The sequence below is a fragment of the Acyrthosiphon pisum genome, chromosome A2 (genome assembly GCF_005508785.2).
Source record: "Acyrthosiphon pisum isolate AL4f chromosome A2, pea_aphid_22Mar2018_4r6ur, whole genome shotgun sequence".
NCBI classification, from domain to species: Eukaryota; Metazoa; Arthropoda; class Insecta; order Hemiptera; family Aphididae; genus Acyrthosiphon; species Acyrthosiphon pisum.
In genome coordinates, this window is record NC_042495.1 from 111,712,530 (window position 1) to 111,727,423 (window position 14,894).

A 14,894-nucleotide genomic window follows, 5' to 3' on the forward strand; every position below is an offset into this window, starting at 1 on the left:
ATAAAAAAATGTTGTAAATTTAAATGATGTTTAAATTGTTTTGAGACAATATTTAGACAAATCGATATGTCATTCCCTCAAAAGTATTATTCTCTATCTTTTTTGTCATGGGTGACTTTACTCTAAGATTACTTAAACACATAGAAAAAATGATTTTGCGTAAATGCATTTTGTCTATGTTGCGTGTGAGCCAGCCAGAGAAAACAAATTGTGCGCTGACAGCCTGTTAAATAAATTATAAACTTAGGTATATGTAAATTAATTTATATCTAATAAATAATAATACTTGGTAAAGTTATAGTAAAAATCTCGGTAAAAATACAATAAACAAAAACACAAAGTACAAACAGCATTGTGTAAAATATATATTCACGCCGCCAAACTGGCGTATCATGTTCTAAATAATGGAACCCCCAACAAGCTATTGCTTCATACATTCATCGTACAACGAAATATAGAAACGGATTAGATGTTTCCCATACGTTAACACTTTTTTTGTCCAAAGTAAATTGAATAATGACATTATAGCCTCAACATTTTTATTCTAGATGCTAATGATCAAAACCATTAGCAAATATTATAAAAAAAATGTCTTTAATTCTTATATTATGCAAAGCTGGCGTGCAAGATTCGGTGAAAATGACACCACAGAATTATTAAGAAAAATCGTATTTATCACTGTCAATCTTTTATCAATATTACTTAAACAATTATTTAATGATTTAATAGAAAAAATAAAACAATTTTAAGCAATTATAATATTCGTATAAATTATGAGTTTTATGTTTATGTTTTGTACCTACAATTTACAATAATTGTCTATTTTAAAACCATCAAAAATAAATTAACATTTTTCGAAAAAATGTTTAATTATCAATATTTATTTGTGTGTTAATATCTCTTTCAGACTTTGTGATTAGTAGATTATTGAAAAATGAAGGTGTCTTCACTTAAAATTCACTTTTATGTTACAAACATTTTGTTACCAACGTATGTACCTACAGACCGGTGTCCTTTAGTTAAAATTCTAATTACTAACATAAAATATTTACATTATTCATATCAGTATAAAATATTATGTTGGAAACCCTCCACCCAGATAACATAAGTCACATGATAACCTTTTTAATTGAGACCAATCTTATCAATAGTTTATAATCTGTAATTTGTTTATGTAAATACTGTACCTTAAGAAACTGTTAACCTTAAAACTCCTTGTATGCCAATGGCTATATAGCATAGACATATTTCTTAATAGTTCTATGCTATATAGACGCCGAGGCTTATTATTTAAATTAAAAAAAAAATTTGTAAATTGTATGACACAATCTAACAAGTCATTAACATAAACGAGAAAATACCATAATATGAGTTGAAAACATTATCAAAGAAGCAATAGGTATTTGTTTTCATTCATTTTTTATTTTTTATTTTATGATATGTAGTGTTCTTGAAAATCTGTTAAATATCCAAGTATCCAACAATGTATATTATTTACTTAATGTTAAAGGTTGTTCGATTGCAATACTTTTCATAAATATGTATTTAATGGTATAACATAATGTAGTAATACCTATTAATTATTAATAGGTATGGGTTAGGAATTAGGTCTCAAGTTATAAGAGTATACCATCATTATATATATATATATTATATAATATGTACTTTAGGTAAAACATTGTGAAACCGCAAGAGACAAAATAATTACTTTAGGCATATATGATAGATTTGTTATATATTTAACAGCATGCGATTCATATTTAAAAATGTTGAATGCAGGGAAACTAAATTGTAATCATTTAAGGACCGAAACCAGTAAAGACTCTGATTGGAAAATAATAATCCAAATATGTGTTAAGCTCGTGTTATACGTAAAGGGGTATACGAGGTTAAGTTAAAACAAAATGATTTATAGTAATCATTGTTATTTTCACGCATTAAATCAGGTTATAAAATAAAATCAACACTAGAAATTATGAGACGATTTAAAAGAAAAATAGAGATTAATTAAATTGTCATTTTGGGTCACGGGCAAAATTTATTTTAAAAACTCAGGAATCCCATCGTATTAAATAAAAAGAGATACACATTAACCAATACCAACGAGTCATATATTGCAATAAAGAGTAAACGGTATAACCTGTTTGGATAAATAACTGAATTAATTTAAACTAGTTTAGGTATACATAAATATTATGATGTCGTTACTATATCTATAGTTACAGAATCGTTGAGAATTATAAACTAGTATTTGATAATCAGCATATTGCATATTATCGAACCATCGAGATGCATATTATATAGACATAAAGTACGAGTTACGAGTACCTCCCATGCAACGAGTATGTGGTATGTATGTTGGTATTATTATATCGTAGGGTTAATCTATATAAATGAAAAGTCGAATTATACGAAAGTTGAACACCTGTTGAAACGCGTGTCATTGTGTCCAATAGGCAAAAGCCTATACCGTGTTTCGAGGTAAACAAAACGAGATCGAGAAATTCAAACGGCTTATATTATTATTATTATTACAGGAGATAGCTGCTGGTACATATTATAATAATGTTATAAATTATAATAATATAGTCGTCGGGTGTTTTTGTTCGATAAAGAGAAAGTTGAGCACAGTGTTATCGATCCGTCTTTGTTCTTGGGTCTTTTTGTATAATAATATATTATTTTTTCCTTACGCGCTTGTCCGTCCATTACACGTTAATATACGTTATAACTTATGTTTTATTTTATTATACTATATTATATGGCGAATTATGGATAAACGACGACGCTTATAATAGTTTTGGTCCAATGTAAGTTTCAAACGTGTATTTTTATTTTACGCACTGCGTGTACGACGTGTAATTCGTCAAACGGAATTTTACGGTTTATTTGTCCGCCTGGTAGAGCTGGTAAGCGTTGGCAGAAAATAATATATTATTGCTATTATTATTTTATATGATTCGATTGTGCACACAATTCCGCATTTTATTATTATTATAATGCGTTTTGATGTCAATGTTGTCGACGCGTCTTTTTTTTTCTTGTCCGGCACAATAGGCAATATATAAGTATAGACGTATAGTATTATGAAAAAACAATAAAAATCATGACTGAAAGTAGCGCACCATCTGTTCTCTCTCTTTTTTTTAAGTATATAGTATATACAGTTATTTATATAATCCACACGATCAAAGTGACGTAATTATTCTGAGGGTATAAAGGAGTACAACTGTTTCAAAAAAGGTCATGGGGTGACAAGAGGGTCCTCAGCTTTTTCTTTTATGGGCTTATGGCTGATGTAATTGTGTGCAAATATTAACAAAAATATTCAATACTATAATATTCACTGCGTACCTGTTCTAAAAATAATTTTAAAAACGTTAAATATATTCACAAAACACTCTATATACCTATTACCTAAGCGGTACAAAAATAAACTAGGCATTGATTTTTAGTTAAAAATACTAAACGCAGTATAATAATAGAAATTAACAATAGAATACTTGATAATTTATTGACGTAAGGAGGTACACAGAAAAATAACATGCTTAAAAATTAAGAATTATATATAATATTGAGGTAGTATTCACGCATATTATAAGTTACAACCTGTATTTTTTACAGCCAAAAACCAGTTGGCTATACCATGTACTACTACTAGTTACTACTATTTACTACTATCATTTGATCCACAGTATCGACTTTGGTATGGATAACAAGTGTAATATTTATAAAAAATGTCCCATGAAAAATATGCAAAAAACAATATGTACCTATCAAACATTATGATACCACTGGTGATGTTACCAATGAACAACGGTTGTCTTGAACGTGAGGTTCGATGATAGTTACACGTGACCAATTGGCAAGTATAACAGTTATACACTTAAACAGTTTGGAGGGGACAATTCAGTATTCCGCATTTCTCGCACATTTTTACTACTGCAGCTGACATTTTTAGAGTAGTATAAAACATAAATTAACATAAAATATATGTTTTTGGGCTTGACAGTGGATAAACAATGAAATGTTATGACCGATTTTCCATAAGGTTTTTATTGTCATGGTTACATGGTAACAAAAATATATTTATGACTCATAGATTTTCCTCGTAGAAGAAAAATATCGAGTAGCGTGTTTTTGTTTTTAGACTTCTCTATAACTCTACAATTGTAATAGGTAATAATCATCCACTCGGAAAAAGTCCTCTGTGGTCTAGCAGGGGCCAGCCGGGCCTGGGGATAACAATTAAATTAAAACATGACGTACTATCGCAATACTATCGCATTCGATGAATTTTGGTTACGACACGTCGTTGTCAGTAGATATGTCGAACTCCCGTAGAAGCCATATACGCGGTTTAGAAGGACTTTTTATGGTCCGTCTATCATGTAGATATTGTAGAGATATACCTACTGTAACTTATAATAATTTTATATTGCACGTTTACACCCAATTATAGGACAAGGCCGTATTGATCATCCGACGCGACAACTATATTACCAATTACCATAAGAAACTAGTTACCTAATGGAAAACACTAATTATATCAATGAAAGTCAACACCGGCATGGTAATGAATCGACACGAAATTATAGTTCCAGGTACGCTACATATAATATCAAACATATTGCACATTTGCACACCAAGTTATAACTTAAAACATTTTCTCAAAACGGCTATAGCTTTAAACCCACGCACATAGCTATGGCATTATGGTGTAGTAAGGGTCAGATTAACAGTTTGGGGCCCCTCTGTTTATTATTTTCCAATACGAGTCTTAATATTTGAATCAAAAGTTTTGCATTATCCCGCATATTATATGGCATATCTGTAGTCGGTACCTACAATTTTATATTGTGAATATTTTTTTTTTTATATAATTATATGCCCAAGCGAAAAGTGTATAATATAGTAGGTACCCTCTTTATTTAACGTTCGTTTAACCTGCAGGCCATAGCCCATTTGGACCCATATAATGAACTGTTCATCCTGGCCTAGCTGGGTGTATAGTCGCAGCCGTATAATACACGTCACACTTATACACTGCGGCGGATGGTTACATTATAATATTATCATCGGAAGCGGTGACTTCGAGTGCATGCGGCGTATAATAGGTTAGAGTAGGTAGTTGTTGACGGATAAAAAAAATTAGAATAAACAAAAACAATGGGTGTCTTTTTAAAATAATAATAATAATATCATCGTTATCACCGTCGTCGTCGTCGTCGTCGTCGTCGTCGCTGTCGGACGCTCAATAGTGACCTTGACCGCAGTTTTACGTGGCCTAGGAAGGATGACCGAGACCGTGGGGCGGCGCGTATCGGCCGTTGACTTCGCGACTATTTGGGAGTACACTACTGTGTGTGTATAATATTATATTGCTTTGCAATATCGTGTGATACTTGTACGTTATATACTTATCGAATTATCGTACATGAAATATTGAGTCGTGTTCACGACACTTCCAAACGGAACCGCGTGCTTATCCGTCCGTTGACGCGAAATAGGTAGTATACACTCGTGGATCACGACACGACGACGGTGGAAAAGCGTTTTGTCCGAGGTAAATGAGAAAGAAAAAAACAACAATAAAACAGCAACAGGAACAGAACGCGACGGATTCCGAAATCGGCGGTATACAATAAAATTACGATTTTGAGTACGACCGAGAATAAAAATAACGTTACCGTGGCCCTTATAAGGACGACGACGGCGGTGCGCGCGCGAGCGTCCGTGCGGTGCGGCGTGCGCGTTCAAGGTCAACGGTCTGAAAAATCGTGGAAAAGGGTGGCGGTAATGTGGTAGCGGCTGCGGCTGTGGCGGCGGGAATGAACGGTGGCGACGGTTGCAGCGGTGGAGGTGGCGGGGCACGACGAGAGTTCACAAAGAATGGCACGATACCGTTACAATACATCCGCAGCTAGAGGCCGTCAACCGGCATCTCTGTTGGCCACGTCCGTTACGGCCCCCCTCCCCGTCTCCGACCACCCTACGACTGCCGATTCCTGTCCTTCCCCCTCCCCCCCCCGGACAGCGACAAGCCGACACCCCGTGTCCATTTCCAGCGCAGGTACGCCGCAAAGTTCCGTCGTGCCGACACACAACAATGGCTGAAAACGGACTAAAAATATTAACAACAACAATAATAACAACAAACAACGACTTGCGCGATCGCATTATTATTATTATTATTATTATTATTATTATTATTGCACGTGAAACCGGACCAATCCGGCTCGGCAACGCTGAAGATACCATTTTTTTGTTACCGCAGTGGCATATTATAGGTACGACGGACTCCTCGGACACCCAGACAGCCGCGATTGCGTCTTATGTCATGATATTGTTGTCATTATCCCGGTGCCCGCGATAACATTGTATCGTTTTGTAATAACAACACGACAGGACGTTTCAAAACGACACATCTCTCGTAACAAATTACTCAATTGATTTACATAATTCAAGTACAATAATTCTATCATTGATCCAATTAAATATAATTATATGTCTATTATTATTATTTACCTGGCGTTCTAAACGTTATCCCGATTATCCGTTTGACAAAAAAGTAGTCAGGAAGACGTCGGTGCACGTTGATTTATTGAATTATTATTTAACTATTTACCGTATTTATCAACAACAATAATATAAACCACCAGTCGGCGAGGAACGTTCGCTCTTCGGGCAAATAATACTAGCGTAATGTCGAGGATTTAGGAAAAGAAAAAATAATAACATAAACAGCACGGCAACGACGACGACGACGACAGAACGACACAACAAACGACGACAGTTAAACGCGACCGCGTCCGCGACTGACTGCGACTACTCGCCAGTCGCCACTCGGTGTCTCGGTGGCGGCGGCGGCGGCGGCGGTGCGACGGTGTGTGCGCGCGCTCGCGTGTGCGTGTGCGTGTACCAGGCGGCGGCCGCCACTTTGCTGTTGCACCGGGACGACGGCGACGGGACGTAGGCACGCATATTATACTGTATATATATTTATACAATAAAACGATGTATATATACGCGTATGAGTAATACACGACGAACGATAGACGGCGGCGGCGGTGGAGTGGTCGTCGGTCGCGCGCGGAGAGCGGTGTGCGCAGGGGCAGGGCGAACGGGAATGAAGATGAAGGTCGTCTGGGCTTGACAGCGCGTCGCGCGGAAGGAGCGGAGGGCGGCGGCGACGGCAGCAGCACACGCACGCGGAGCCGTGCACTCTCCGGCCGCCAACGCCGCCGCGGATACATTATTATAGAATGGAAATGGGTGTAAAATATTATTATTGTGCACAGCAACGCCATCTGTCGCGAGCGATTCGCGTCCCCGTCGATCTTCATCCACCGAGAGATTCGCGACTTTTTGAACGGCTGCTACGTCGGCGGTGGCGATGGCGGCGGCGGCAGCGGCATACAAACCATTTGTGCGTTTACATTGCTCGTGTGAGTGTGTGTGTGTATTTTTTTCAACCGATAAAACTTATCGGGGGCGGACGCATATGCGACGACGGCGTTGACCTTTTATTCATATCGACCTTGAACCCTCAAGGTCGTTTTTCTCACATTTTTGTTTCTCGCCCCACACCGCCCGCCGGCCCCGCTCACCCACCCACCAAGCCACCCCGTCGTTCGCTTCTTACCACTGGCGCGACGGTGATAACAATATTATTATTATCATTATTATTGTTTTCGTTGTACAATAATAATATTGTTTTATTATTATATGTACATTTATACATATACATCATCATTCATAACGGTCGTTATCCGTTTGTTTGTTTAGAAGACACTTATTATTCCGCTTATTAGAGTTTATTATCTTTCGATTACGTAGCGACGCTATTTGCATTCGGCGCGTGTGTACGTCTCGTGTTCGTTTTTACGTTTGCGTACCACCTGCACACGTCGACGCGCAGCACATTTATCGCAGGTCGATCGAGCATGGCTCTCCCTCCGTCAATGAGTTCATCGGTGGACGTGCATTTCGTCTCTTCGTGGGGTTTTCTCGTGAAACACTTGACGACCGTTTCGTCTTTATGGTGGTGCGATTCCAAACAATTTGTACGCGTCACAAAATTGTGCATCTTCCGCAAACATCGGGCGTAGTTTTTTTTGTTTGTGTGGAGGCGGCCAAATATTCAAAAACATGGGTTTTCGATTTCATCGCCTTACAAAAAATATTAGCACGATATATTCTTATGTAACGTTTAGAAAAATGTACATAATTTTCGTAAAATTTTAGTGGACGAGAATATTATATTGTTTCTTTTTTTCGCAGTCAATCCGATCAGGTGACAAACTGTCAATTATAGTTCTTAGGTAGATCGCACATAACAATTTGAACTGAAGTATATATTTTGATATTGTATTATATGAATAAAATAATTATAATGATATATATCAATAATTTAAATTCTAATTTAAAACGACTCATGAGCCCTTCTACCAGACTATACCCGACGGGCGACAGCTGACACTAAAAAGAAAACGATAACCATTCGGCTATAATAGCCTATAGTACACTATTGCACTATAATGCAGCTATAGGGGACATAGGGTGCATAATATTATACTACTATAATATTAAAGAATTCGTAAACCGTTTTATAGAGTATAGCAGTCCCTAAAATTGTGTGTACTACGACACACTTTGTGTAGTACGAAATTTAAAAGTGTGTTATTCTAATTAAACCTTTATAATAATATTATGTATAATTTTATATCTTTATTATAATTTTAATGGTTTTTTGCCAAAATACATTTTAATTATTATCTACATTCTACACAGACATACAGTAAACAATATTTTGTGTTGTTACGCCTTATACTCTTATTATAGTTATCATTATAAACTATTCACTTTTATTGAGAGTAGCTATTTTTATTATTATCAGCAGTAGTGAACTGTGGTATATTATAGTATACTAATGTTTTAAGTGTTTATCTAGAAATAATTTAGATTTGACCAATTTGGGACTATGTCTGTAGTACGAAAATTTGGATATTTTAGGGACTGGAGTATAGACATGACATATATTACATAATAGAATTGTTTTGCGTATTATAGTCTACGCAGACGTAAATATAATATTAGTAGTTGAATAGGTTGGCTTCACGCAGTCCCGGAGTTATATAACAAGGGCCCTGGGACAAATAATAAAAGTGGGCCCCACCAGGCACCCTATCACAGACCCATCATAAATATACCTCCTAAATATTTTTTTAATTGAATGTGTTACAAGTGTAAAACAGTAAAACAATTAGGTACTTACGCATAGTATACCATTCAAATAGTATGTTAACCTTAACCAAAATACTTAATACAAATAATTTACACATTAGACACATTACTTGTCTTATTTAAAACATTATTTTCTTGATTTGTCTTTATCAAAAGTCAATATTGCTTGTTTAAAATCAATAGGTAATCAATCTATGGTAAAATCATGTTTATATAATATCATATAAGGAGTAAAGACTCTTGAGTTTGACTAGTTTAGAATATTTTTTTATGCCAACCAACTTGAAAACCAAGCCTGGATTAAGGTTGCTATGCCTCCCTAACCATGGCCCCAGGCCCACATCGGATATCAAACAATAGTGGGCCCCTGCCGGTAGTATACGTTCCCTATAATATATGGATTAATAAATTATATTTTATTTGTGTTTCCTCAAACCATTCCAGTACCCATTTTATGGCTTTATGCACATATTATATGAAGCATCGAATGGCGTGGTTTACTAAGATAGTGAGATCCCAATATTTCTAAAATTAAATCCACTCATTTTTTATAGAAGATTCTATGTCATCTTTATACGTAGAAATTAAACTATCCAAGTTTAAGTTCATATTATTATACGGCTAGATATTTAACTTAGTGATGAATAAAAAATGCTTACACATAGGTACTTAAGAGGACCCTACGCAGATATTTGTTGTCTCCGTCTTTTGAGTTCGTAGCATCAAGCTATAAGAGGTCGATTTACTCTAATTTATAAACTAACGGAGCTAAACACGATCTCCTGAATGTAAATTTGGTATGTTACGAAGACAAATGGATGTGTAGAGTCCTTTTAAATATTTAATATTATTATTTTTTAATTTACTTTATTTTGTATGGTAAATGGTAATGAAATTTAAAATTCTTAATTTTTGTTTGGGGATTCCCTTATAGTTAGGGCTCTGGGAACGTGACCTATTCCCGAGGGGACCCTTAGACCCTTAGACCCTTAGACCTTCGCACATGTGTAGTTTTTTTGTGTTATAACTTTTTTGTATCAGGTTTATATTACGGGTAAAGATTGCCTTTATTTCCTCATTAATATTATAATTAATATGGTGATATAAAAACTCACCAATATTTAAATTGATAGGTATATTATTGTATTTATGCCTAACGCCCTAACCTATTTATACACTATACACAATATTTGTACCTGGTTGCATAAAGTATGCGGTTTGGCAGTGGCGTATATAGGGGGGAGGCCCCCTAGGCCAGGGTCCATAGTGAAATTGCAGGTTCAATTAAAGCATTGCATGTATATTTACACTATTTACAGTTTTTCACCATGATTAAGTTAGCCGGTTGATTAAAATCGTTTTTGAGGAATCAACAAGAAAATATTATTTTATCATTTCTTGCTTTGATGACTTATTGACTTTAATGTTAAATTCATAGTGAGATAATAGTAAAATATATATAAATGACACTGTCCATATTTTTAAAAAAAGAACCAAAAAATTAATTTTACATTGTAATTATAAAATTGAATTGCGCAATTTTTATTTGTACTGTATATAATGTCATAATTATAACCACTCCCACCAGCTTCCCTAAAAATGTATAATTATGGCTATGTTAGTCGTGCTATACTTGTCTAGTGATAACGATAAATTGGCCCATAGTGAATATAATTCATATATACGCCACTGCGGTTTAGGGTACGACGGCGGCGATGACAAACCTTACTAAGTATTTGAATATGTTTCGTGGTTGACCTTATTTCTTACTGGATAATGTTTTGAAGATCCTTTCTTAGTGGGTCTCTACTCTCTGCCTACTCATAGCTTCAGCGGTTCCGGCTTGATGAGCGGAGAAGTGGAAAACATTTCGCGGGGTAACCCCGTACCACTCCACTCCGCTCATCTAAACTTTGAATATTTATAACTCATAAACTACTCGTCCCAAATTCGATTTTCGTGTATCAAAATACTAAGAAAAATATTCTGCTTTGGAATATAAAATTAAAACCCTATATGTTATCATACAAAAAAGTAAAAAACTTAAAAAAATATAAGGATAAAAAATATTTAAAAATATAATTTTTAAGAAAAACGTTGTTTTATAGATGACTTGAAACTATGTAAGAAACTATTTTCAAAAAAATGTACACTTTTTTAATTAATGAGTGTTCAATGATAAAAGAATCACCCGGTATATTGTATATAGATTAAATTGTTATATACTTATATGTATATTGTATAAAAATTGTTATAATATGATTCAATTTTAATCTATGTGGCATCGTGACTATGATACATTGATACTAGGTGGGAATCTACATAATTTGAGAAACACAAATAAGTACTGAAGTGCATTAAATTAGGTAAATATTATAGTCAATATTCGCGATTCCAATCGAAGTAACTGAACTCTAGCAGTATTGATAAGGTACCTACATAAAAGAATATAATATACCTACCTAACTAATATAAGAATAAAATATCTAAATTATAATACCTAGTACCTACTATAGGTACCTAATAGATTACATAAGTCGTCGAACACTCGCATTTTAATTAAATAATCTAATATAGTCAGTAATAGATAAATTTAAATACCTACCTCAAACCTCTATTACATGGCTATTGAAACGAAGTTTTTATGGCACGATGCGGGCTGGCCGGAAAAAAACGTTCCTGACGAAATACTTTAATACTATGATTTATAATATATTAAACAGTTATTTTAGCCAAAACATCCAATTTTTATTCCATCATACTGATTGATTTAGTAATGCGATAATACTTTTTAAAACTGATTTGAATTCTTTATTATGTCTACTTGAGATTGGCAAGTTAACTTGAATATTTTGAAATTTCGGAATTTTCAAACGTTGATTATTCGGGATTTATTTGGAATTTATTTATATCAGAAATCTTATAACGTGGACTGACCAATCTCAAATAGACATTCTAACGAATTCAGATCAGTTTTTGGAAATTTTTCGCATTATTTGATTGATCGGTAGGATGGAACAAAAAAAAAATCGGGAGCGGTAAGTTGTAGTGACCGTTGTAGATTGATTATATATATATTGCGTATATTGATAATATCATAATAATTATTGATAATATATCACTACACCACGTATATTATATGAATTTATTATTATTATTAAGGGGATTCGATACCGTGATTTTATGTTTTCGTCTAACAAACGCGTGACATAGTATTTTAGACGTGTTTTTTGCCAAACATACCAATTGATCTAATGAAGCGATGAGAATTCTGAAAACAGATTTGAATTCGTCATCAAGTTTACTTGAAATCGACTTTCCCACATTTTTGATTTTTTGATTTTAGCCTTTCCAAAAATTCAAATACAAAAATTTTCAAATACTCTTTTTTTATATGACTTTTTCTAGAATTTGGGAGATAATATCAAACATGTGGGAAAGTCGATTTCAAGAAGACTTGATGAAAAATTCAAATCCGTTTTCAAAATTCTTATCGCTTCATTAGATCAATTGGTATGTTTGGCAAAAAACACGTCTAAAATACCATGTCACGCGTGTGTTAGACGAAAACAGAAAATCACGGTATCGAATCCCCTTAATAAAATATATAAAAGTTATAAGTATAGGTATATAAATATTGAGTTGTACGTAGGTAATATACTTTTTGCCACGCCTACACCGAAAGTTTGGTTTTCAACCGCGGTTGAAGCGTTGGAAAGCGACCCTTTTCCTTCCAGCGGGCCGTAAAGCGGGAATCCCCATAGTGTCGGGCAAAAAAGTGGAAATTTTCAAAAGTGCTGGGCGCGTATATCACTCGTATTCCATGCACAACCAGACACTGAAATCTATACCACGGTCATTACAAAACATACGCTTTTGGTTACATCTTATATACATATTATAATCTCCTTGCATGACGCGTAGGTAGGTAAACATTTTTATTTCATGAAATTGTTTTCGTAGAATAATCTGATTGTTCAATTGTTGCATATATCCCTATATAGTCATAGGCGTGCGCACAGTGGGTGCCGGGGTACCTGGGCACCCCCGGATCCATCACCAAAAACGACTAAGGCCCTAATTATTAATTAAGTGTAAATTAAATTAATTAAATTATTGACGAATGCAAAAATGTTGTTCCTTTTAAACATCGATTATCATTATACGATTGTATATCTATCTATATATTGTTATGTTATATTTATTAGAATGAATAATAAAATAAAATAAATATTTTCAGTGCATTTGATATCTTTAAAACATGTGTCTGTATCTATAATTTATTGTTTTCAAAATTATGGTGGGACTTATTTTTAGTGCGCACCCCCGGAACCAAAAGTCTCCGCACGCCTATGTATATAGTGCTTTACCTTTGTCGTGATTACATTTTTTTGTGCGTCGCGTTTGGTATGGACTAGGTATAATAGAAAAAGGGTATAACGCGAGGATTTGAAACAGCGTAATAAGATCTGCTTATTATGCATACTTTATAATTATTATAATTTATAAATTATAACAATTTGGTGACTTTAACATCATTAATTTTAATGATAGGAAATCGGAAACTTTTAAAATACATACCTACAAATTCAATTTACATATGATAAATAATCCAGCAGAATCTACAACGAGAGATGACACATTGACACCACTGTCGATGCAGTATTTTCAAGATATTTGGAAAAAATTACATCACAAATGTCAAATATACGTATCATATTTCAGTGATCACAGGCCTGTAATTTCGATTATTGAAAATGATTAATATGATAGTAATTAAACAGTAATAATAATAATCATTTTCATTTTCATTTATTTTTCACATTTACTTAAGTATACATTTACTTATTGATATTTACTTTTATTTTGAATGGTTCCACTAAAATGTAATTGTAATCTATAATATTTGTTGGAAAAGAAACTTCGTTTCTACCGGTCGTCCCATGACAGCAATCACTTTTTTTTCATATTGAACAGACAGCAATTTGTGTTAAGGGGCATCGCTACGGTTATTATTTAAGGGGCAACACTTAGACAATTTCTAATCTTGCCATAGCCACCCCAGAACTATGTGTTGTAACTACTAGTTGTAAATGATTATTAGTGTGCGTGAAATTAAATGCGGATATCGTCTCTCGTACGCGCGTGCACATGTCAATAACGAATTTTACAAAAACATACATTTGTTTTGACAAAATTAAAGTTCGCTATAAACTAGTTGTCTGATTTTAATTCTGAAAAAATATTTGAATTCAGCAGAAAAATGTCTGTAGATTGTGCGAAACATTTTCCGTTTTTAATATTAATTTTAATTTTAATTATGATTCGAAAAAGTTCGTATTTTCAAGTTTTCAATAATTACAAGTTCATAAAAATATAAGATTTAGTTTTTACAAAGTGCTTCGTAGATCATTCGTAGTGATTCGCGATCTATAGACGATTTTCTGGTGAGTTCAAATCTTTTTTTCAGAATCAAAATCGGACAACGTTAACTAACTTTAATTTTGTCAATAGGTACTTTAGGCAGTGTCGGACTGGCTCGAAAAGGCCCAGTCCGCGATTTGGAAAAAAGGGCCCCCAACAGGCAAATGGAAAATGTTTTGAGTAGCCCAGAACAAAAAGGTCACTTAGTTTGCAAGTCGCAATCC

At 34.2% G+C, this 14,894-nt stretch overlaps 1 protein-coding gene across 2 annotated transcripts in view; it reads right to left on the reverse strand.

Annotated features, from left to right (window-relative positions):
• The window catches only part of LOC100165397 (nuclear hormone receptor FTZ-F1 beta), a 24,660-nt gene extending 17,814 nt beyond the window's left edge, over positions 1–6,846 (reverse strand). The window contains exon 1 of one of the 2 annotated variants that reach the window (XM_001946992.5): positions 6,529–6,845. The gene's annotated coding sequence lies outside the window, so the exon portion shown is untranslated. Of the gene's footprint in view, positions 1–6,528 lie in introns of both variants that reach the window. The other variant, XM_029489574.1, reaches the window with a different exon arrangement.
• Between the last annotated feature and the right edge of the window lie 8,048 nt (positions 6,847–14,894).